This window comes from Dermacentor albipictus, chromosome 1, assembly GCF_038994185.2.
Source record: "Dermacentor albipictus isolate Rhodes 1998 colony chromosome 1, USDA_Dalb.pri_finalv2, whole genome shotgun sequence".
NCBI classification, from domain to species: domain Eukaryota; kingdom Metazoa; phylum Arthropoda; class Arachnida; order Ixodida; family Ixodidae; genus Dermacentor; species Dermacentor albipictus.
This window is the reverse complement of record NC_091821.1, coordinates 95,383,904-95,406,305: the sequence shown is the minus strand read 5'-3', so window position 1 is coordinate 95,406,305 and position 22,402 is coordinate 95,383,904. Positions and strand designations below refer to the sequence as shown.

The window sequence follows — 22,402 nt, the reverse complement described above, 5'->3', positions numbered from 1 at the left end:
CTACGCTCGAACGTGAGGACTGCGCCTAGCACATCCACCTCTGTGTCAGACTGGAGCGCTGCTCGGGACAGCTCACGTGCGGCAGCTCAAGGGCCGGCTGTCCTCGGGTCAGCCAGCGTCTCCAACACTGGCCGCTGGGGCCCTGGCACCTCGGACACCCTCGTCCACGCTCGGCTTCGCGGTCGTCCGCACCTTGCCACACACGTCTTGCCCGGCAGGACCTCGTCCACCTCAGGATCCCGGAAATGCTGACCGCCTGGTCCGAACACTGCAAGATCGCGCTTTGTACCACCGCGCTCGTGCACCTGTTCACTTCTCCCTTCCTCACAGAGCTTGGGTGTCCACTCCTATATTCTCGTGGCATTTACCTATTACACTCAACATCTGTCATCTCTATTTCGTTCCCCCTGCCCCCTTCCACAGCGCAGAGATAGCTACCATTGTTGCAGTGAGATCAGTGCCAAAGAATTCGCCAAAGTCTTTTATACATATATTTTTTTATTTTATTTCGGACAACCTCGAACAGCTTAACCTTCGCCTTGAGCTACTTGACTTGGACTACAAGGCAGTCAACACGATCTGAGTTTCCCACAAGCTCGTCAGGAAATATATAGAAGCGTGACGCTCCTGAAGTCACGACACATCCAATCATACTCTTATCACGTGGCACCACAGCTTGCACAGATCGCGAGTTTTCGGCGGGCTGGTGTGGCAATAGAGCAACTGAGCACACCACACCACCCACAGACACTGCGATACGCTTGAACACGTGCAAGTATCCAGGCACATGGTTTTGTCAATACCCAGGCAGCCGTCACCAGCATCACGTAACCAGTATATAAGAACGTTACGATGAACGCCTCCGAGAGGGTTGGGGATGAGAGATCAGGCGTTTCCTCTGGTGCATCCTAGTTTGAGGCGCTGCGCGCGTTTCATTCAATGCAACAACTAACGTTTGCACATTGACGCCAACGGCATTGTATCGTTTGGTGCGCACTGCAGACTGATAGCGAGCTTGCAGTGTATAGACGCCGCTTCTCTCAAGTCGCTGCACTGAATATTTTTTACAGCATGTAATTTCATGCACTACTGAACGGAAGAAATATGAAAGGAACTTTTGAATGGGACGAACTCTAGACTTGGTAGGCACCACACCTTAGGCCACGCTTCACGAGGTTGACTCACGAAGTAACTCTCCGTGTAACTCCGATGTTTCACGTCTGTGTCCGACGAGGGTGTTCGAGCTGGTATCATGCCGCCATTTAGTGACCGTACTTCGCTGCAATAATTAAGCAGCCGCGGGCTTAAGTAGACGGGATTCGGAATTCCGGAAAAGCGAAGTTTACCCATATACTACGAATACATTTATATGTAAAAGTGAGGGGGACCACTTCTTTAAGAATGCCGCCGCACGGACTTAAATATTCATCGCTTCCCTACGCTCGCTGGTCTCTGGCCAAGCTCTTGACATCGCTCGCCCCGCTTTGGTTGCATTAGTGCAACCAAATCCTGGCGGATGTGGTAATGTTGGTGGTGCAAGTCAGCATCTTTCCCCGTGAGAATGCAACTAGAAAGAGCAGATCCAGCCATCCGTGAGTCCCTCAGAGAAGGGTTACTTTGTGTCCGTTGGTTGACCTCGCAAGCGCGGACAAGAAGACTCTGGCACAGCCTCGCTTCGGCGAACGGTGGAGCAATCACCTCTCTCGTTTGTCGGGTGTCAGGGAGGATGGTAGCTATAGAGCGGTGTCACAATTGTATACAAGTTTGTCTTATCGAGAGCGCACGCGCAGACATATTCAAATTCCCCACGTATACTCGGAGTGAGCACAAAATGACCGTGGTTACGTGCTAGTGTACTCGTAATTTGATATCCTTAAGTCACATATGGTAAGAGAAAAGTATTCAGCCATCGTAGAATGCTGTGTGAAGTTGGTGAGGAAGTTTGTTACGCAGGATGCCACTTCCCGTGACCTAACCCCAGAGAGAAACCTCTCGACTTTACTCTTATGGCAGATGTCCTTCCACATCGTTAAAAAGGCTCTGGAATAGTATTTGTGCACCGCTAAATTCTCTACAGCCTGTCTCTCGGCCTCACAGAGAAAAACAATACAAGACGAAACAAAAATATTAGGATTTGACGCGTGCAGGATGAAATTGTTCAATGTAGGAGTTCTCCGCTTCCAGGAAATTAGAAATTACGCTGAACGCGAACTTTTGATATGCTCTCGCTTCCTAATTTCACTCTGCCGGTAACCTTATTGCTGTGCATCACAATAGGAATAAGACATTGCATGCACGCAGAGGAACATCGAGCCATGAAAGTCAAACATGCTCGACTTGGCTCTATGTTGTCACAAAACAGGTCCTGAATTGAAGCGGTTGTCAAGTTTAAAAATAATTTATGGAGTTTAACGTTGCAAAGCCGCATTAAGATCGTAAGAGATGCCGTAGTGTAGGGCTAAAGGCTGATTTCTACCTCACTGGCGTTCTTCAACGCGTACACAAATCTTAGTAAACTGGTAAACGGGAGTTTACTCGTTTACTGCGCCGCCTTCGTCGGGAATTGAACGTGCGACCAAGTGCTCAGAATGCCGTAACCACGTAACTCACTGCACCTTAAAACATTCAAGCCTAAAATTAAAATAAATTAAAATAATGTCTTAAAACTGCGCGTAAGCGTAAAGAACACACCCCTTTCGTTCACTCATCACTATAGGCTTAAAGCGACGTTTCTTGACGTACATCGCAGGCAGAAAATCGGTGCTATACCCGCTGTGCAAAAGGTCTATCAAGAAGATTACAATATCAAGTTGTCCATTACTTCCGCGGGCGCCACTGTGCCACATCTAGCAGACGCTATTTAAATTGGACGGCGTTGTTGAGGGACCCACCTGACGTGCACATTGAAGTGCACCTCTAAAGACGTGAACACGCAGTACAGGACGATCGCAGCTCACGCGTGCCATAAGGTCTCTGACCCCGTTCGCATTCCCAAGAGTTGATGTCAACAGTAATATCAGAATAATTCTGCTGCCCCCTGCAAAACAACAATGGCAACTGTAGTTCAACGCTATATTTAGTTGTTTTTTGTTTATATTGGGTCTCGTACTTTACCTTGCGAGGCAAGAAGTATGGCAAGAATTATAGCCTGAATTTCGGAGAGGAATTGTGTTTTGCAGTGATAGCTGTAACCACAATCAATTTGCTCCCTAGTTGTTTTGATGTCCGCAGCTGGCACCTGTGTCCATCGCAGGAAATCCAAAGTGCTTTGCGAGATTACAAATAAATTAAGAAAAGACTGCGTAGTGCCACGAGTGGATTTGAGCCTCTGTGTGACATAACTAGTCGAAGGTTGCTCCTCTCAGCACCTCTGTCCTTTTTTTTTTTCTTTTACTACTTGAAAAAAAAAAAAGCAGTTATTAGCTCTTACGAGCGCTAAGTTTCACGTGCCCAGAGAATAAGTTGCGCTCTTCAGTATGTCATGCAAAAAAAGAAAAAAAAATTAAGCAACTGGATGGTGCTCTATTCACCCCCAAAGCAGTGCCCGTATTCACAAAGCCTCTCTTGGGTAGTTGCAGTCCTAGATTGGTGAACGCCGCAGCAATTGTCTCATTTGACACCTCGCTCGCTAAAGATAGGGGTGGGCACCCAAGCACCTGCCAATCGGAAAAGGCTGCATTAAAAAAAAAATTGTTTATGTGGGGCCCTGTTCTGTGTACACGCTAGAGCGGCTTTTAAGAACATGCGCGGGTATTCATGATAAAGGGCATATAATTAGGGAAGGCCACCGGCCAATGACAAGCACTCGCACAAGCTAAAGTATTTATTCCCTCGGCCCATTCCCTTATTATTGAAGTTTATTACAAAATAATTTCTCCTAAATCGCAGCGTGTCGTTAAAGTTTCATAATCTCTGATAGCTATACAGTTCCAATCAATCAATCAATCAATCAATCAATCAATCAATCAATCAATCAATCAATCAATCAATCAATCAATCAATCAATCAATCAATCAATCAATCAATCAATCAATCAATCAATCAATCAATCAATCAAGCAGTCCCCTCGAATACTTACCCCGCACATAACTGGCTCGTTTACGCTTGTTGTGGGCATGCCGATAGCAGATGTTAGGAGACTTCGAGAAATTAGTTTCCCGATGATGCACGGAGACCGTGCTCGTATCAGAATAGACTGTAGAGATATCAGCTCCTTCACAAGCAATGCTTTCAAACGAAATAGCAAATATAAAGAAAAAAAATCACAGGGAAGTCTGGGCATTGATTAGTAAAAAAGAAGGTGACGAAGAAGAGCAAAGCAGCAAAAAGGCCGCGGAGAGAGCGGGAACAGCCATTTAGTCGCTATCGCGTTTCTTAGCGCGTTGCCTGTCAGCTAGAAAACCGATCCGAAGGTCATTTGTTGCGTAGAGGTGTCGTCAGGCATCTGTCGTTAAACCACCCGTGGTCGTATCACACGAACTATATAGCTTACCCCATGCATACCGTGGCGCAATGCGTAGCTCTCAAGCGACCCCGAGCGTATGAAAAATTCACGCGTGCCAGGATCGAGTGGACTTTTTTGGGCAATATTAAGTAATTATCACACTTCTTGACCGTGCCGCCTGGTAGCGTCTCCAGTGACTGCAGCGGCTCTAATGCGCTGATTACTGCGCTGCCTCGTATGGCGGTGAGCGCGCTGCATGATGAGAGCCGGTAATACGACACGCGTGAGTACTGCGGTCGCCGCGATCGGTGACGGGAACGGCCTCACGCGCTCCGGTTTCGAGCGCTTTGCGTTGCTGTGTGCGAGAGTAAACACTCAGCAGGGTTGCTTAATATGTCGGAGTTTAATAAGTGCAAGCAGCAGAAAATTCTGGCACGTGATGGACGGGCACAGGCAAGTTTAGCTTGGACGTAGGCAGGAGAAATTAGAAGCGCGTACTTATAGCGTTAATGAAGAGCCTTCACACGTGACAGCCATAACATTTTCTCCAGTGATCCAGAATTTTTTCGTTTTTGTTACCAGTGAATGAGAGGTCATTGGTATGAGTATTCGCTTATTCCGTAAATATACATTTTCTGTGAACCAAGCGTACGCAAATCCCCGTAGTCCCATGATTCCGCGGCAGAGCACGGACGGCGATCGTTGAGCAGTAGACGCTGAGCGCCCTCCAGGACAAGCGTTGCGCGGCATCGCAGCGCGTTGCTGGGTCACTCCACCCTCGTAGCACGCAAACACGCGGTGATACGTGGAGTGATAGTTCCCCTTAGCGGGCCTCCTGCCTTTATTGGTGCTTAGATCTTGCTCTTCGCATGCTCCGCGAATCACGTGCGTTGACTGCTCGGACACGCCTAAACAAATATTTCCGATGCTCTGGCTCTCGACTCTCTTGCGGTGTATTACGGAAGCAGCAAATTAAAACAGATGAATTTCTCGATAGCTGTTGCGGCACGAATATTCACGTATATAGTCAGGAGACGCTTGCCTTCAGCAGTTGACTGGCGACTGGTCATCTGACGACGTTGCCGTCCATGGCACGCGTCCTTTGGGATTCAATCTGAAGCATACCATGGTGTATGTAGGCATATTCATCTTTTTGGTATTTCCTGTATTTTCGCCATTCATGTGTCATCTGTGGTGGCATCTACGGGCCCACAAGGGTTTTTTGAATTACACCTGGCAGCGTTTACTGTAGTTCCGCTGCTGTTGTGGAACGAGAAGTAACCCGTGCCATGCACACCAACTTTCCAAATTAACTGCCAATATTGATCCCGTGAATACTAAAAACCTAGAACAATCTTGTAAATACAATCACGTCGTCCTATACACCAGAACACCGTGAATTCAAAGGGCGCCGCCATATTGATGAGCGCCGGTCGCGCCATCTATCCCAAGCGCCGCGAAGTAGCAGGCCTGGGCTGCCACGCCGGGAGATGCGACCCGGCGCGAAAGCGAAACTTGCATGGGCTCTTTTGCTGGGCGGAAGGCGTGTTTCGCGTTTTTTCTAGCCTGTCATTTTCGCTGTCTGGATTCAATCAAACTTCAAGACCTCATGCAAGTCCGCAATGGCCACATTGAGTGCTGTGCAGACTGCAGACTGCATCGTGTAGGTACGCTATTACGTTTGTACAAACCGCGCGCTATATGCTAGAACACCTGTGAGCTTTTTGGCACGTAACCTGTGAAGGAATTTACAGCACTGTGTTGGTGCCATATATTATTAAAGCACGCAGAACACTGTCATCTGCACTTTCAGTTTGGTCTTGTTTGTCATGGTCTCTACTGGGTTGGCCGCGTTTGGCAACCAACTGGCGAGGTCGTTTGACTGCCTGGTTAGCAGACACCTGCCCTTCACCACCTGCACACTGAAGACAAAATAGATGTTATAGTAAGAAGGGCTGTAGTTCTTTCCCATGCCATCACTGTTGCGAAGATATAAAGTCCTCTCAAAATGAAATAGAAAATATACCAGGCCAATTGTATCGTACAACCACTTAAGAGTACAACATTCAGAACAAAAGCCTAGAGCACTCGAACAAGCAGCATATGATGCTAAACCTGCACTCATTGGAAAATGAGGTACTACAGTAGTTATAATGTTCAACTACATGTGCAGTCAAAGCCCGTATAACATGGCGAGCATGACAGATGCAGGTGTTGTACAGTTGCACAAACCATGACAGGGCGCGTAAAATTACCATCCCTACTTAAAGCTGCATCATCAGGACCCCTTTGGTACAAGACAACAACCGCACCTGCATTCCAAGAAATTAGCCACACCAACTGCAGCTACCTGTTACCAGACCTGTTTCGCTTGTGCGAGGCCATCGGATTGTTGGCGCTCCCTTAGAAAAGAAAACAGTAAAAAAAAAAACTAGTGAGAACGATCAAGATTTTGTTACAAAATACAAGAATAATTAAGCACCTTATTTTCCTCGCCATATGAACGGAAATATTTTGCGCTTTGCCCCGCATAACAGCCCGCACGCAGTTTAGAGCTCAGGAGGCTCAAATGAATTCGTTACGAATGACACCTGCAACACCAGCTCGTAAAGGTAGGTGCGCTGCAAGAACACCTTCGGCGACGAGTAGTCGTCGTTTACGTTTTTGTGGACGCATGCTACGTGACGAGCAGACTTCGGTTTACTTTCATTAGCAATAACACTCACCAGCAAGGCCTACAACTTGTCGTTCACGCTTAATGGTCATTCCGTGCACCAGCTGCAAGTATCGCTAACCGCAAACTCAACTGTTCCGCTTAACCGTCGGGAGCTCTGCCTGAATGAAAACACGAAAAGGCTTGCCTTTTTGTTATAGCCAAGGCGAAGCACCGGCGCGGGATTCTGCTCTGTAGGCTTGTTGCCCAGAAAGTGCTCGGAGCAAACCTGCGTGTAACACGTATTACGTTTGTAGGGCGCAAAGTTGAACGTGGCACCAAAATATACACATATCGAATACTCACTCGTGCATTTTCACTGGGTTGGTAGTTCTTCCTATTCACTGCAGCTATCCACCGGTGGCGCAGCTTGGCATTCTTCGTTGCGGATGGAAATCGGCGCAGGCTGAAAACGCCGCACCGGCACGATTCCCTACGTGTGTTGTGCTCTTCGCAAACAGCGCTAAGCAACCTGCTCCTTTTCCGCTGGTTGTTTTGGCATCCAAACACGACGCAATGATGCCCAGATGACTTCTTCTACTTTGGATCCGTGTGAACGGGCACATCTCCGCACTTTGGAGCCCTAGAGCTGGCGCTTGCCATGTCTACTGGTCGCCGGCGAACACACTTTGGCAGCCCAGTACAAAATAGCGCCGGTCGACCGGGCAACCCGGGTGCGAGAGTATGCGTTCGGTTAGTCTGGGTGCGAGACTAGCGTGTTCTGGTCTATATCGTAGCCTTCCAGTTGGCCGCCCCTTCTTTACGCACCTTCCTCGACAGCCTCCCATATTACCCGGGTCCATGCGCAGAAGCACGCCGGCTTATATTTTTTTCCTCAGCGTTCCTCTTCATCTCTCTCTCTCTCTCTCTTGCCTCAGTGGGCACCACCTGGAGACCTTTGCAGTACCTAGCGGTACATGTAGATGGCACCACGAACAGGTTACCTAGAGACCTCACTACTTCTATTACAACGTGGCAATGACCTTGATAGCAGGAAAACAACGTGACAAAATGCTTGGCCACAAGATAGGTTAGAGCATCGCACGCGTAATGCGAAGACGTCGGATCGTTCCCCACTTGCGGCAAGTTGTTGGCTGGAAATTGAACAAACTCGATTGGAATTATTATTGGGATGTTTTACACTTCTTGGTATACTGAATATTATAAAAACAGCTGTGTCATACAACGAGGCTGAGAGTAAGTAGCACGTGTTACGATCCGCCAAATATTCGCGTGTTGCAACGTGGTAGTGTTTTGCGGCGCGTCGGGGGAAACAGAAATCTGCATCCTGCGAGGCGCTCTTCCAAGAATGGATGCGGCTTTTGTTTCGTGCAGCAAGGAGCGTAGAAAAAAATGAAAGACAATGTTTCCACGCGATATTTCTCGAGTGACGTCGAATGCCGGTCTTACCCCGGTGGTCGGTCAACGCTTGCCGTTTATTCAGAGCCAGCAGCCATCGTTGTTCCCTTCTTGCTTGACGGTGCAGCTGTATCGTCGCATTGCCTTCGCGACGCGATTGAGACGCGTGGTCACGCACGCATGATGTGAGCGCAGCCCGCGGGCTTCGCTTAAAACTGCCGCTCAGTTGCATTCGAAGACGGGACGAGGCCGGGCCTGGTGTGCGGAGCGGCAGTGTGGGGGTTCTGCGAGGATGGTTACGGGATTTCGGTCAGGGGACGTCTTCCACGCTAAACAATATCATAACACAAACATGAACTTGCATGGGTCAGCGTATGCCTACTGTATGCAGATTTTATTTAAGTGCACACACACCCGCCGTGGTTGCTCAGTGGCTATGGTGTTGGACTGCTGAGCACGGAGGTCGCGAAATCGAATCCCGGCCACGGCAGCCGCATTTCGATGGGGGCGAAATGCGAAAACGCCCGTGTACTTAGCTTTAGGTGAACGTTAAAGAACCCCAGGTGGTCCAAATTTGCAGAGTCCTCCACTAGGGCGTGCCTCATGAGGTGGTTTTGGCACGTAAAGCGCCATAATTAAAAAAAAAGTATGCACGTGTACAAAGTGTGTAGTACGCACGTAGTTTCTGTTTTTTCTTCCTGTTTCTTCCGAAAGCCTATGCAAAGAAATGGGACCTGCGACTGAGCAAAAATACTCCCGCGCTTGCACTTTTGCCACTGCGTGCCTTGCAATGAAAACCTTCATAAATTAAGGTGATGACACCTTGTCCGCGGTAACTAAAGCTCCCAGAGGTTTTAGAATAATGAAAGAAGGTGGGAAAGCTTGAGGTTGACCATAGAAAGCTTCTAGCTCCGCGAGAACATTCTGGGCAAATTTTCACGGGAGGGGGCCACCTCAGCGATGCCTTTCAGAAAAGAAAAAAAAAAACATTTCAAATTTTCTTGAAGGCTTTCGTGGGACCTCTTGTAAATCAGGCCTTCGAAATCAAATCTTCAGTCGGCACAATTCCTCCCCCACGCGCAGAAATGCACCTTCTAAGATGAAATCCACATTTTACAGGCTTTCGTTGACGGAACTGACCACTTTGCCTTTGCCTGTGCAATAAGTGACGTAAAAATGCAATGTGCATAATTATTATTGACTGAAGAAGCTTCGCGGGCGTTGCACTTGCTGTAGTGGAGTTCACCTAAGGCACTTGCAGTGATTAGAGGCGAGGAAAAACTTAACACGCAAGGGTGACTGACCAGAGGCAGTGCACACTGGTAGCCAACTTCAACGCGGCTTGTTGTTCATATAACTCTCGAAAACGAGCAATCGCATGGGTAATTCCACAACATGACAAGAGGCATTACCTTAGAAATGATGAAAGTAAGTCGGAGAGTTAACGCGATCATTATATAAATGACACTTTGGTATAACTTTGCAGGAGAGTCGGAGTTTAGTCAAATGCAATCGATTAGTCTTAGATTAGCGTAGCTGGAGACGACGACTGCAGTGCGAATGGTGAAAGAAATACGGCACAAGGCGGCGATGCCCACAGGTTATTCTTTCAATATTTCCTGTGAATACTGCGAGAGATTACCACAGCACAACATGACGTCTTGTGTGGAAAATATGGAGGTAGAGATCTGCAACCGAGGTAGCCGACTGGACACGTACCTGTTCAGGATCTGTGTCTTTGCCCTCTTTCATGGCCGAATATATCGTAGAAGTATCAGCACATCAAGGCATTCAAGCAAGTTTAATCGTTTGGTGGGAATGATTCAGATGTGCATTAGAATTTCAGTGATGTATATATATATATAATTGGGGGGAAGGAGGGGAGCACAGACCTTTAATGCAGCGAAATGTTTCGAAATTATTTATTACGGAACTCGCTTGCAATCTCGTTGAAATAAATTGTATGCGTCACTTATGCAGCGCTCGTTCGACGAGAGCATTTGCGGTCGGGGTCACGGGAAGAGGGCTTTGAAGTTTAATTGCTGTTGCACATTCGGCTTGCTGTTGACTGTCACAAGTAGAAATATTGTCGTGAATTTATTGTAAGGTAGCCCTCTGGAAATTTATGAACTAACTAAACGGAACCATGTTCAGAACCCCGATTTATGTTAAATAACACCGATGGAACACAGCGCTTTTCCACGCTCATAACAGAATAAACGAAGATAAAAATGGGCTCTTCGATGAAGAGTGTTTTAAGGCGCCTTTAAGGCCACCTGGAACGCAATGTCGCACCGCGTAAAGGTTAAGTGATATAGTGTGGCTACAGAGAACGCACAGTGCAAAATTTTGTGTGCTAAATTCTGACGGGTGCAGCCTAAACGACACGCAAAAATCCAATTTTTCCATCCGAAACGGGAAAAAGCACTGCGATTACAGCTCGCTGGAAGTGACGCAGGCCCGACTTACCTGTTCGCTACTTCACATGCATAGTGTATGCTGCGTGCGAGCGCACTTTCAAGGCGTTCTCGCATATTTTGAAGGCTAAAAATACGATTGAGGCAGCTTCCATTGCGCCGCGTGCGTTTGTGGTGGACGTCATTATCGTGTAGCAGCGCGGCGCACCGCCAACAGCGCATGTCAGAGTGCTTTGGGGGCTGTTACTTAAAACTCTGTGTGGTTGATAGAATCACGACTTTGCTGCAATTACTTCTATGGCATCTACTGTCCATCTGTAAGAAGTTGAGATTCCGTGAAATTTGTTTGCTTTTGAGATTGTGTTAAAAAATAAAAAGCTGCAATCGAGAAATTTCTCCGTTCTGAACACACTACAGCAGCAGCAGTTACTCGCCCGGCTGGCGCAAAATTTCCCAACGTTGTGCAAAACTCTTGCAATCATGTTCAACCTCTCCTTCCCCAACTGTATCTGACGATGCCAACGCGATGACTTCAACAAAACGGGGCATGATGACGGTATGACGACGACGACACAATGACAAGAATTACGGCGGTGGTATAACAATGCTATTCACTATCTGACGACACCAAGGGCAACAAAGAGCTGTCTTTGGGAGAAAAACGCTGGGAATGACCCCTGTGCTGAAAACCGCGCGGTGAACGATTGATGCATTGCGCACCAGCTACACCACCGTGAGCGTATTCACTGCTGTCAACTCCGAAATACATGCGATGACGTGACAAGTCTCTGAGTCTGCACCACGGACGCTACAAACATCACACGAAAGGATAAACTTGGAAGCTGCGTTTTCGTTCAGTGGACAGCCGGTTTGGCTCCGGATTGCACATTGCCTCAGTGGCACGAGCTCGATCCCCACTGGGGGCCGTAGGCGATGACGTCTTTGCTCACCACACGATGAGCGTGACGCTGAGTGCAGGGAGGTGGCATGATGACGACGGCGGCGTAAAAATCCACCTTTGGGCTCTTAATTGCTGTAGCAGTAAACTGCGTCTCCTGTAAGAAGTCTTCAACTGGCACTATAGCTGCGTTGGTGGCGGGCATTACCGATCATGCAACGTCCACCATACACGTGTTTACTCGGCAGAGGCTATGTCCATTTCTATGCGCGCCTCTGAGAGACAATTTATGTATATAAAAAATTCCATTCCATGAATTCCGGATGCTTGTGCTTCAGTGTGTTCCTTGATAGTAGAATCTGTCGTAAGTGCTACGGCATTTCGTCCTGAGATGACGCTCTCCTACATGGGAGTCTGGGAACGAACAGTCGCATCGATTAGTCACGTATTGTACACCCGCGGCGTACAAAAAAGCAGGTGCTTGATTTGTGTTGAAAGGTCGCGATCGATACCCCTCGCGTAGTCACTCAACGCGAATTTCCCCGTATTCAAATCCCACCAAGTAAACGATGGCCTGGCTGGTTGATATATGCCTCCTGCACGAACACCCCCGGCTCACTTTTCCTCGTGGGTTCCGAAATCGCGCAGCTGCTTACCGTCCTTACCTCGTGCAAAACATATAGCTGGCTGTGTAGAGCATGCATCACCACGCTCTTCAACAGAGCAACGCGTATACCATTGTCAGCGCGAAAGCGCTACTGCCCCTCCTCTTCGGTACACGCTTATAGCCCCGCACGTCGCGTCCGGATCCATGCACATCGCTCCGAACGCCCGGGGAACGCGCATAAGGAGATTGCGGCGCGCGTGCGGCGAGACATCGCCACCGCTGCCGCGGCGTGTATGCTTGCACGTGAGCCGCGGCTGCGTGTGCGTACAGTGTGTGCCGCGAGGGGTTTCTTTCTTTCTTTTTTTTTAAGCGCCAGGCCAACTTGCGCGCCCTCAGGCGACCGCCGAACGTTGTATGCAGACGTTGACTCGTCCGCCGCTTTCGGCACGCTCCGGCTGTTTACCGTCCCCGCGGTTCGTTCGGCCCTCGCGCGGTTTTCGGGCTGAGACGGTATTGCGCCCTTTGACTGCCGTGACCGCCGGCCCGCCCCGTCGCTTCTGCCGCGTGCCCGCTCTGCGAAAGGAAGGCTGATGCGATGCACGTGGCAGCAAAAGAAAAAGTATTAGAGCCAACAAAGGATGAGCACGAAAAGCGCACCAAGCAGCGCACAGAGCCACCGCTTCTTTCCTGTTTCGCGCGCATAAAATAAAGAAAAATCACGACTAGCCTGATCCACGTGGCAATAGTAGCATTTCCATAGACACACACACACACACGTACACCTCCGCCCACACACATTTACGCCTCCACGCAGCAGCCCACGCACACAGAGAGTGCTATATATATATATATATATATATATATATATATATATATATATATATATATATATATATATATATATATATATATATATCATAACAGGCTAAAAACAATGACATCCAGGACAGCATAGGGGAAATTATGAGTAATTCTGAATGTAATTAAAGATACGAAAATAAATGGACATGAAAGAGGATGAAAATACAACTGGCCCCAAGTGGGATACGAACCCACGTCTTCAGTGCGCATCTTCAGTGAGTGTACTCGGGGCCGTTTGCCCATCCACTTTCTGGAGTACTTTTCTTTAATGTTTTACTACTAGAACCAACCGTGGGAGTGTTATCTAGCACCGCCACTCACGGCGTTGGCGACGAAACTTCTTGGGCGAAGTCAACTGGCCAATAAACCACGTAGGCTACGTGAAGGAATCAAAGCTGCAAGATTCGAGACCTTGGCTATGTAATGAAAGAGACCTTTAATTATATGAAGTTGCTTTATTACCATTTAGTTCCTTTAATTACTATAATAACTGCAAATAATTTCCCCTATGCTGTTCTTGGTGTCATTGTTTGTAGGCGTCTTATGATATGACTAATAAAAATCGGGCGCCTCGATGTCTTTTCTTCTCATTCATTACATGGCCAGGGTCTCGAATCCGGCAACTTAAAATTTATTGCTTTCAGGTAGCCTACGTGCGTTTATTGGCCAGTCGCTTTCGCCCAAAAAGTTCGCGTTGACGTGACGCCTGCGGCAGAAAAGACGTTCCACATCCGTCGCCATGGCCGTGGGTGGTGGCGCTGGCTAACACTCCCAAGGTTAGTTCTGGTAGATAAACATAAGTACCCCAGAAAGTGGATGGGGAAACGGCGCCGCGGTAGCTGAACTGGCGAGAGCATCGCACGCATAATGCGAAGACCTGGGTTGGTATCCCACCTGCGGCCAGTTGTTTTTTTCATCTACTTTCATTTTCATTTATGTTTTCATTTCTTTAACTCCTTTAAAAACTGCAGATACTTCCCCCTATGCTGTCCTTGCAGTCATTGTTCGTTGGCTTCTTAGGACCGGCTTTTATTAAAAAGCCGGTCCCCTCGGTTCACCCCCTCTCTCTCAATATATATATATATATATATATATATATATATATATATATATATAAGGTGTCCCAGCTAACTTTAGTCATGGTTTAAAAATATGCAGATGCCACGTAGCTGTACGGAACAAAGGTAATGTTTCCCGTCGCTTGGCGGTATCCAAACTATATTTTTCATTCCGCCTAATTAGATAATTAGTTTCAATTAGGTAATCAACTTATCAAATATTACAGTTAGATGAAAGTGTCAATGAGGGAATTGTAGAGTGAGATGAAAAACTCCCGATACAGGTTTCTGTCACTCAATACGAGCTACAAAAAAGTGTTTCCGACCGTGAAAGGAGCCCGCATATGCGCGCGAAATTGCCGCTCGACTGGCCACTCGAGGCACTTTGCGTGTATTCGCGGACTTCTTTCACGCTCGGAAAAAAACTTTTGTGTAGCACGTATCGAGTAACAGAAAGCTGTACGGATAATTTTTCATGTCGCTCTACAATTTTTTTCATTGTGACTTTTCATCTAATAATAATATTTGAGAAGTTGCTTAATTAATTGAGACCAGTTATGTCATTCGGCGGAGTGCAAAAAAATAATCTGAGTATCTCCGAGCGACGGCAAACAACAGTACCTTTGTTATGTCCAGCTACGTGGCATTTGCATGTTTTTAAGTTCTGGCTAAAGTTAGCTGGGACACCCTGTATATAGCGTCATACATGCGTGGACTGACTGAACAATGCGGTCTTCGCCCTTCAATTACAGTTTTGTGCAGAAGTCAACCTTTACTTTCGCTCATTGAGGATGCTACTTCAAGTGGGATGCCGCACACGCTACTTAAGCAGATATAATTCTGAGGGCTTCCGAAGTGTGTGAAATTTACCATATATGGGCTTTCATCTGTGGGAAAAAGTGATATTGGAGCTAGAGGCGACAGCTCTTTGTGTCCCTACTAGAGCAGTGCACGGGCTGTTATTTCAGGCCCGGGCCCGACCCGAGCCCAAAACTGCTATGTGGCGGTCCGCCCGAGCCCGACTCGATAGTTTCAAACCTGACCCGTACCCGGTCCGGGCCCGAAAGATTTGGGCCCGGCTGGACCCGGCCCGGTTTGGCCCGGTTCGGCCCGTTAGCCCTTGAAGATACCATCGGCGGCAGAGGAAATTTTCTAGATATAGTCTTGACTGTGTCAGGACTTCTTCTGGCGTTGTTGCTGATAAATGAACAGGTAAGATGGAAAGAAATATTACATATTTAACCCATTACACTCGTGCTTTAACATGCGATATGAAAGCCTATGCTACGTTCGCCAAATAGTTGCGCGGCAATATATATCGTAAGAATAGGGCACTTAATGAGAGCAGCATTCCGGGCAAGTTCTGGCGAAGTGCGATGCAATGTTTTTTTTTCCTTAATACAATATTCAGATTAAGCTGTTGGTGATTGTGTATATGAGTAGTGCCCTATTGCTTAAATGATATTGCGCGACATAAAAACGGCACGGACGTGGTGTGTCGTCTTCTCTCACGTCCGTGTCGTTTTTATGTCGCGCAATATCATTTAAGCAATAGGGCACTACTCATATACACAATCACCAACAGCTTAATCTGAATATTGTATTAAGGAAAAAAAAAACATTGCATCGCACTTCACCAGAACTCGAGCGAATAAACTTGGCTTGAAATATATATCTGCATAAAATATAAATTGATGACAAGCAATAGTAACGCTCATATGGAACCACATTTACCACACAACTAGCAATCTTCTTATTATTTCTTTTACAGCGAAGCTCTTAAGTGCTAGTTCCCCCAGGATCATGTCCGTGTGTAGACACAGAACTCCCCATACGTGGACCGATCACGAAGATGGTGAAATACCTGGCCGACCTGCGGCGGAGGTGAAGCATGCGTTAAGCACTCGCCATACGTGGGCCGATCCCGAAGATAGTGCAAAGCCGGGCCGACCCGCAGCGGATGTGAAGCAGGCGCTAAGCACTGGCCATACGTGGGCTGATCCCGAAAATAGTGCGATACCTGGCCGACCCGCGGAGGAGGTGCTGTTCGCCATTACGAGGCCCACATACACAACTTCGCTGGTCATCCTTCTTCACAGAGTAGAAGAGCACTGAGTTTTTTTTTGCTTTATTACGATTTATTTCAAGGTCGGTTGATTCCAATGGTTGACTTTTCAGGCGTGAACTTTAGTACTATGTTTGGTAATATAAGTGAACGCAGACTCTGTCGATTCTGTTTCAACATGTAGTGTATTCAGCGCAATGCAAGTACGGCATAGAGTGAGTCCAGCAAGTTGAGATGCGATACCGCTCTTTTCACTCCTGGCAAAGCAGTGTAGGGCGAGAAAGAATACAAAGCAATGACCACGAAAGCTGGCTCTTAGACAGATAAAATCTTTCTGCCTCGTGTTAGACATTGCAGATCTCATTCACTAGCATTGCAATTTTCGGAATGCCTTGTCGAACGCACAGCCATTTGCTGTGTATGCGGAAGAAAGCTTAGGAGTGTGAGCGAGAAAGATGTTGGCTTGATGTGCGCCGTTCTCCAGCGTGCCCGATGTTGGAGCTCACGTGACCAAAAAATAGCTAGAGCGGGGGAGGAAAAGGTAAGCGCGTTTCTCCTCCTGGGCCGTAGCACAGGCGGTGCATCGCTGTCCACGCGGCTGAGTCCACTCTGTAGATTCTGCGGGGAACAAGCAACACTGAATCACATGATATGGGACTATGAGGAGGACAAGCCTCCTCCTAACCTGAAGGCCTCTCCCTCACCTGAAGGATGGAAGGCGGTGCTACGCATTTCTAGCCTGGACACCGTACTCCAGGCCATAGAACGAGCTGAAGAGGTCGCCATCAAACATCGATTGACGGCCATCTGGCCCGCCTGAAGAAACCACGCCAAATCACCCCACCTAACGCTGACGAAATAAAGTTTTTACCTCTTATAATAGCAGGCAGTTTTCAAAGTCACCAATAGCATACCCGGCCTATTAGGGGCCCGATGGAGGCTCGGGCCTAATACGGGTCTGACCGAGGCCCGGGTCCGATCCTAGCCCGAAGCTCCTTGGCCCGATCCCATCGCAGGCCTGCAATAGAGATAGCTTACCCGACCCGAGCCCCGCCCGTGGGCCGGGCTGGGCCAGGGCTTTCGGGCCGGTCCGGGCCCCTGCAGTGCTCCAGTCCCTACGGCAGACGCTGCCGAAATAGTGTGACTTGAGCACAGCTTTCGCAAAAGTTTTGTTTCTTCAACGTTATCATGTAGTACGTTAATCAGCTTGGATAGCTCCGAGCAGTTCTTTTCATGTCCTTGAGCTCTAGATAGGTAGTTCATATTACATATTTTGTCTGGGATTGGAAGATGCTAACCTTTCCCGTGGATTTACACACAGTTGCAAGAGCTTTGCCTCACATCTGTACTGACACGGCTCCATCCCAAGAGAGTTCAATCAGTGGATATAAATTTAATTAAGTCGGTGAAATATTCTGCCAGTAACGATGTGCCTGGCGCACGTCTGGCCACCGGAGCATGCATCAATTGAAAAACGCCGATGTGCAAGTGATTTAAGTCCGCAGCACTCATCACACAGCCATCATACGTCCCGTTCCGTCACCGTCGTGGCATGCAAGCGTTTTCTCGGTGGTTTCTCGTCAAAGATGGGACGCAGGAGACGTTGGCCGAAGCTTTTAACGTCTGCGGCGTCGCGATATTGAGGACAAACCAGCGAGGAAATGCTCTCTCCTGGAGGACGTCAGTGCCCTGACAGTGACGTGACGGGGCGGATGACGGCTGTATAAATCAGGCCTTGGGGTACACCAAGAAAAAATAATACTGGGACCTACATTGCAATTAGGCACGCAAAGCAACAAAACAGACTACTTGCGACAAAAGCTTGGTGCTTAAATTTCCATTAATACAACACAGCGAACAGCGAAGACGATTGGACAAGAGGTGATAGATTGAAACAGGGCATCTGTTCTTTTCTCTCGTCTCGTCATATGCTCTTTTCGCAATGCTGAATGCAAAGTAACTCGCCCAGCTTCAAACTTTCCTCCTCTTTGGCGTTTTCGAGGTCATTTTCCTTACGCTGCATTTGTTTCTATCGATTAACGCCGACTGGCTGTCGACGTACAGGGGAAACGGGTAAATTCTTTAATATACCGACCTTTGAGTGGCATTAATATGTATTGCATTTAAACAGTAAATGTCATGTCTACTTTATTATAACAATAGCGTTTTTATATAAACTGCGATGGTAATACCTCCAAGCTGTCGGAACGCCTATGCACTACATTGTTGTTTCCGAAGAGAAGCGGATATCAGAATTACATAGACTAATTTGTTAGGACGTATTCACTATGAAAGAATCCCTATTTATAACTGGACTATGTGAGAGAATTTCACTTCACGAATGAGGTATTTCAAACACCGCTGAAATGGCGTAAAGCTTTACTTCGCGGTTTCAGTTTTGCACGACCCTAGAAGTTCTAACGGGCTCACTTCATGCGCTTTTTTAACACCTGTTTTCGTTCGGGAGATGGATCATTTCGAACATTTGATCCGAACTTTTTCAAGTGTTGCAGTTGCGACAAACTAGCTCAGATGAAATTCGGCAATAAATCGAAAAGCACTGCTTTTATCACATGCGCTACAACGTCTTTGCTACTGAACGCAACAAACTTTTTATATGTCGATGCCATACTCGTTTAATGAGAGCATTTATGCATTCCCGTATATTTCGATTGTGGAGCTCGAGGCAACACTTACTCTTTTTAACTAACCACGATTGATGGTGGAGGAGCGCAGTGCCTAGGCGCCTCTTGAAGGCGAACATCTGTACGCGGGCTCATCCAGTATTCATTCGAGATGCGCGAGACGCAATATTTCTTTTCAGGACGACACCTTGAAAGAAGTTTCCGAAACTCCTCTTTAAACATTTCTTAACTCTTCCATCATTTCTTTTCAGTCTCTTTTAATTTTGCTATCGACGGCGCATTACGAGAAGCGACCGCAGGGCTTCTCAAAGTCTGGTTAGCGTTTGTACGCGGCACGAGCGGACACGCGCGGGTGGAAACAAGAAATCAGCAACGAAAAGCTAAACGCCGACAAAAATGCAGCGAACGAGAGAGAGAGCAGCGATGAGGGTTACCACTAATGGACCTTGCGCATCGGTCGGTCTCATGCCGAACTTCCACGCGTACGCGATATGAGAGGGTGGGAACGAGAGAGCGAGGGAGAGCTCCTTCACGAGCCGTCGAGCGCGCTCGCGACACCGCGTGAGCGCGCATTTGCGTATGGGCACGCACATGCCATGGCCACATTGCCGGCACTGGCTGATGCTGCTGCCGTTGCCCCGCTTATAACGCCTGTGTGGAGCACCGTCTTCTTCCAACTACAGATGGGCCGGTGACACAAGTGCTGACGTCCTCTTTCTCTCCTTTTACGCCACTTTTGAAAATCCAAGCGTAAGTTTTGGCAAAGTTAACGCATCTCCACGTGAGGGCACCCTGTCGGCGAGGGAGCACGCGAGTCGTTAGCGCCTTATTCCTCCCTTTGGCGAGCACTCCCAAGCATATTGTAGTTGCGCTAGATTGTTCTTGCTAGGCGCTCTCGGCGTCGAAGAATTATTCTGCTTGCGTGGTCGCAGTTTGCCATGCAATACTACCACCTTTTCTTTCTTTTAGATTTTGTTTTTACTTTTGAGCCCACGCTAAACTGTTCTCTGGCTAAACCGGGAGACCGTGTACAGCGCGGCATATTCACGCACATTGTATCTGCTCAAGTTGCCGCTAGCTGTGGTTTTCGCGCTATATGTCAAAGAGGAACAAGACGAAAACCTGTGTTAACCCGGAAATATAGATCTGAGTACAACTTTCTACTCAGTGTTGAGCCTGCCTGCTTGAATTATTTTTTAAATGTTCGCCATTGTAGTATGTCGGATGACTGCTTTCTCATGTGGGATAGTGCTTTGGATCAGCCGGCTTGCAATTTTCACGCTACAAGTAGGAAACATGGTCATCAAAGGAAGCCGAGGCACTTCTGGAATGATGATGGTGGCGGTCCTCAAGTACGGCACGTTCTGCTACGGTAGAGAGGCCAGGAATCGGGCAACAGGGGGAAACAGTGGACCAGCAAGTACTGAGCGGGAACGGGGTGCGGTTGGCTGTACTTCTACCTCTCAATTGGGAAGTAGCCATTCGAACACGCTATAAATCTACTCAAATCAGCTTTACCTCTGTTTGATATAGCAAATTTGAAGGCAGCAAGGATAATATCCTCCGTTTTCCCGGAACCCTTCCTCTCTCTCTTATAATACTGTGATAGCAACTAAGAGTTCAAAACTGACTTTGTCTTGTTGGTCAATTCTGTTACGCCGCTGTCGTCGCAATGGCATTTTCTCACCTTCACCGCCTCCTCAACGTATAACCGTCCTCACTATACGGCCAAGAAGAACAAAGCATTGCCACTGCCCCTTCATGGGGATCAAGACACTGCGGTAATGCGCTCAAGCAGCTCAAGCCACTGCAGCCATACAGTTGACTGAGTCACTGCCTTAATGCCCAAGAAAATGGACGGGAAAGCGGTGTCGTGGTAGCCCAGTTAGTTAGAGCATCACACGCCTAATGCGAATACGTGGGATTGTTCCCCACCTGCGGCAAGTTGTTTTTTCATCCACCTTTATTGCCATTTATTTTTCGTTTCTTTAATTCAATTAGTAACTACAAGTAATGTTCCCTGTGTTGTCCCTGGTGTCCTTGTTGGTTGGCTTCTAATGATATGACTAATAAAAAATCGGGCCCCTTGGTTAAGCCCTCTTTCTTCTCGTGCATTGACTCAAGCCACTCAAGCTATACTGTGGCAATACGGAATTACGAGACGGACGCGGCAACACCCTTTGACATCCGGTCCGTGATAGTTTACCAGAAGTTTGCAGCGCGCGACACGCATTCTGGGAGAGTTCTGGGGTCTGCGCATGTATTTCGGAGGGAATGCAACCTCGCAACATAGCAATTACGCGATGAAGGAATAGTCCACCACCATGAGCAAAGCGTGACAGCCACTCTCAGTGTGCCTCTCGCACTCTGCATTTCGATGAGGGCGAAATGCGAGAACAGCCGTGTACTTGGATTTGGGTGCACGTTAAAGAACCTCAGGTGGTCAAAATCAATCCGACGTCCCCCACTACGGCGTGCCTCATAATCAGATCGTGGTTTTGGCACGTAAAACCACATCCGCGTAAAACCACATTTCATATGTTATATACGCTTCACTCTTATGTGTCAGTCGACAGATTCTCGCTGTCATGACGCTGTAGTCGTCTTGCCGTCATCGTCTTCGTGTAGGGGGATATTTTTTCACAAAGTTGGGAGTGTTGAGAGTAAGTCGCGAGAGTAACTGCAGTTGCAAGAAATTAGCTCAGAGGCAGAGAAATCGCCGAATTTCGCTGGCCTTACATTTGATTTTGAAAAGAAGAATTATAAGAAAGGGGGAGAAAGAGAACGAGTGCCGCAGGTAACGCCACTAACCGGATATCCAGCTCTGAATGGCGAGGACAGTTTTCAGCCGCATTATCAGCGAGGCACCTGGACTCATATTCACAACCTATTGCGTAAGTGGCGTACATGATTGGCTATCTCCGCGTCCGCCTCTAGACATCACGCCAATCGCTATCATCTATGGTGCACATTAAAACGCGGACTAATAAAGAAACACCGTTACGAAAATATTTTTCGAATGCAGGATCCGATCTAAATGCTGCGGAGAACATGTGTGTAAGAGTTGGGGTCGGGCATGGCAAAAAGGGGTAGCCGTCCCGTGCACTCGTCCGACACATCCACGCTAAGGGCGTTGTTGAAGGGAGGAACGCGTTCTTATCGAGAACGAGGAGTGCTGACTTTATTTACAATATCTACCTGAAGAGTGGAGCGTTAAATTTCATCAGTCTAGCACGATTGAAAACGAAGCAAGCCGAGGAGCCGAAAGCGGCTGCTTAAAACCCCGTCTGTCCTCCCTAGATCCCTAGGCCAGGGAAACCGCCGTCCAACCTTTG

At 47.8% G+C, this 22,402-nt stretch overlaps 1 protein-coding gene and 1 long non-coding RNA gene across 5 annotated transcripts in view; one reads left to right on the top strand and one right to left on the bottom strand.

Moving 5' to 3' along the window:
- Hasp (Hig-anchoring scaffold protein) overlaps positions 1–22,402 on the top strand; it is an 810,838-nt gene that overhangs the window by 16,802 nt on the left and 771,634 nt on the right. The gene's annotated exons all lie outside the window — the stretch shown is intronic.
- LOC139055470 (uncharacterized) lies at positions 6,093–7,844 on the bottom strand. The gene is made up of 3 exons (XR_011511780.1): positions 7,464–7,844; positions 7,306–7,386; positions 6,093–6,366 (listed from the first exon to the last, which is right to left on the bottom strand). It is a non-coding gene; the product is annotated as an uncharacterized lncRNA (long non-coding RNA).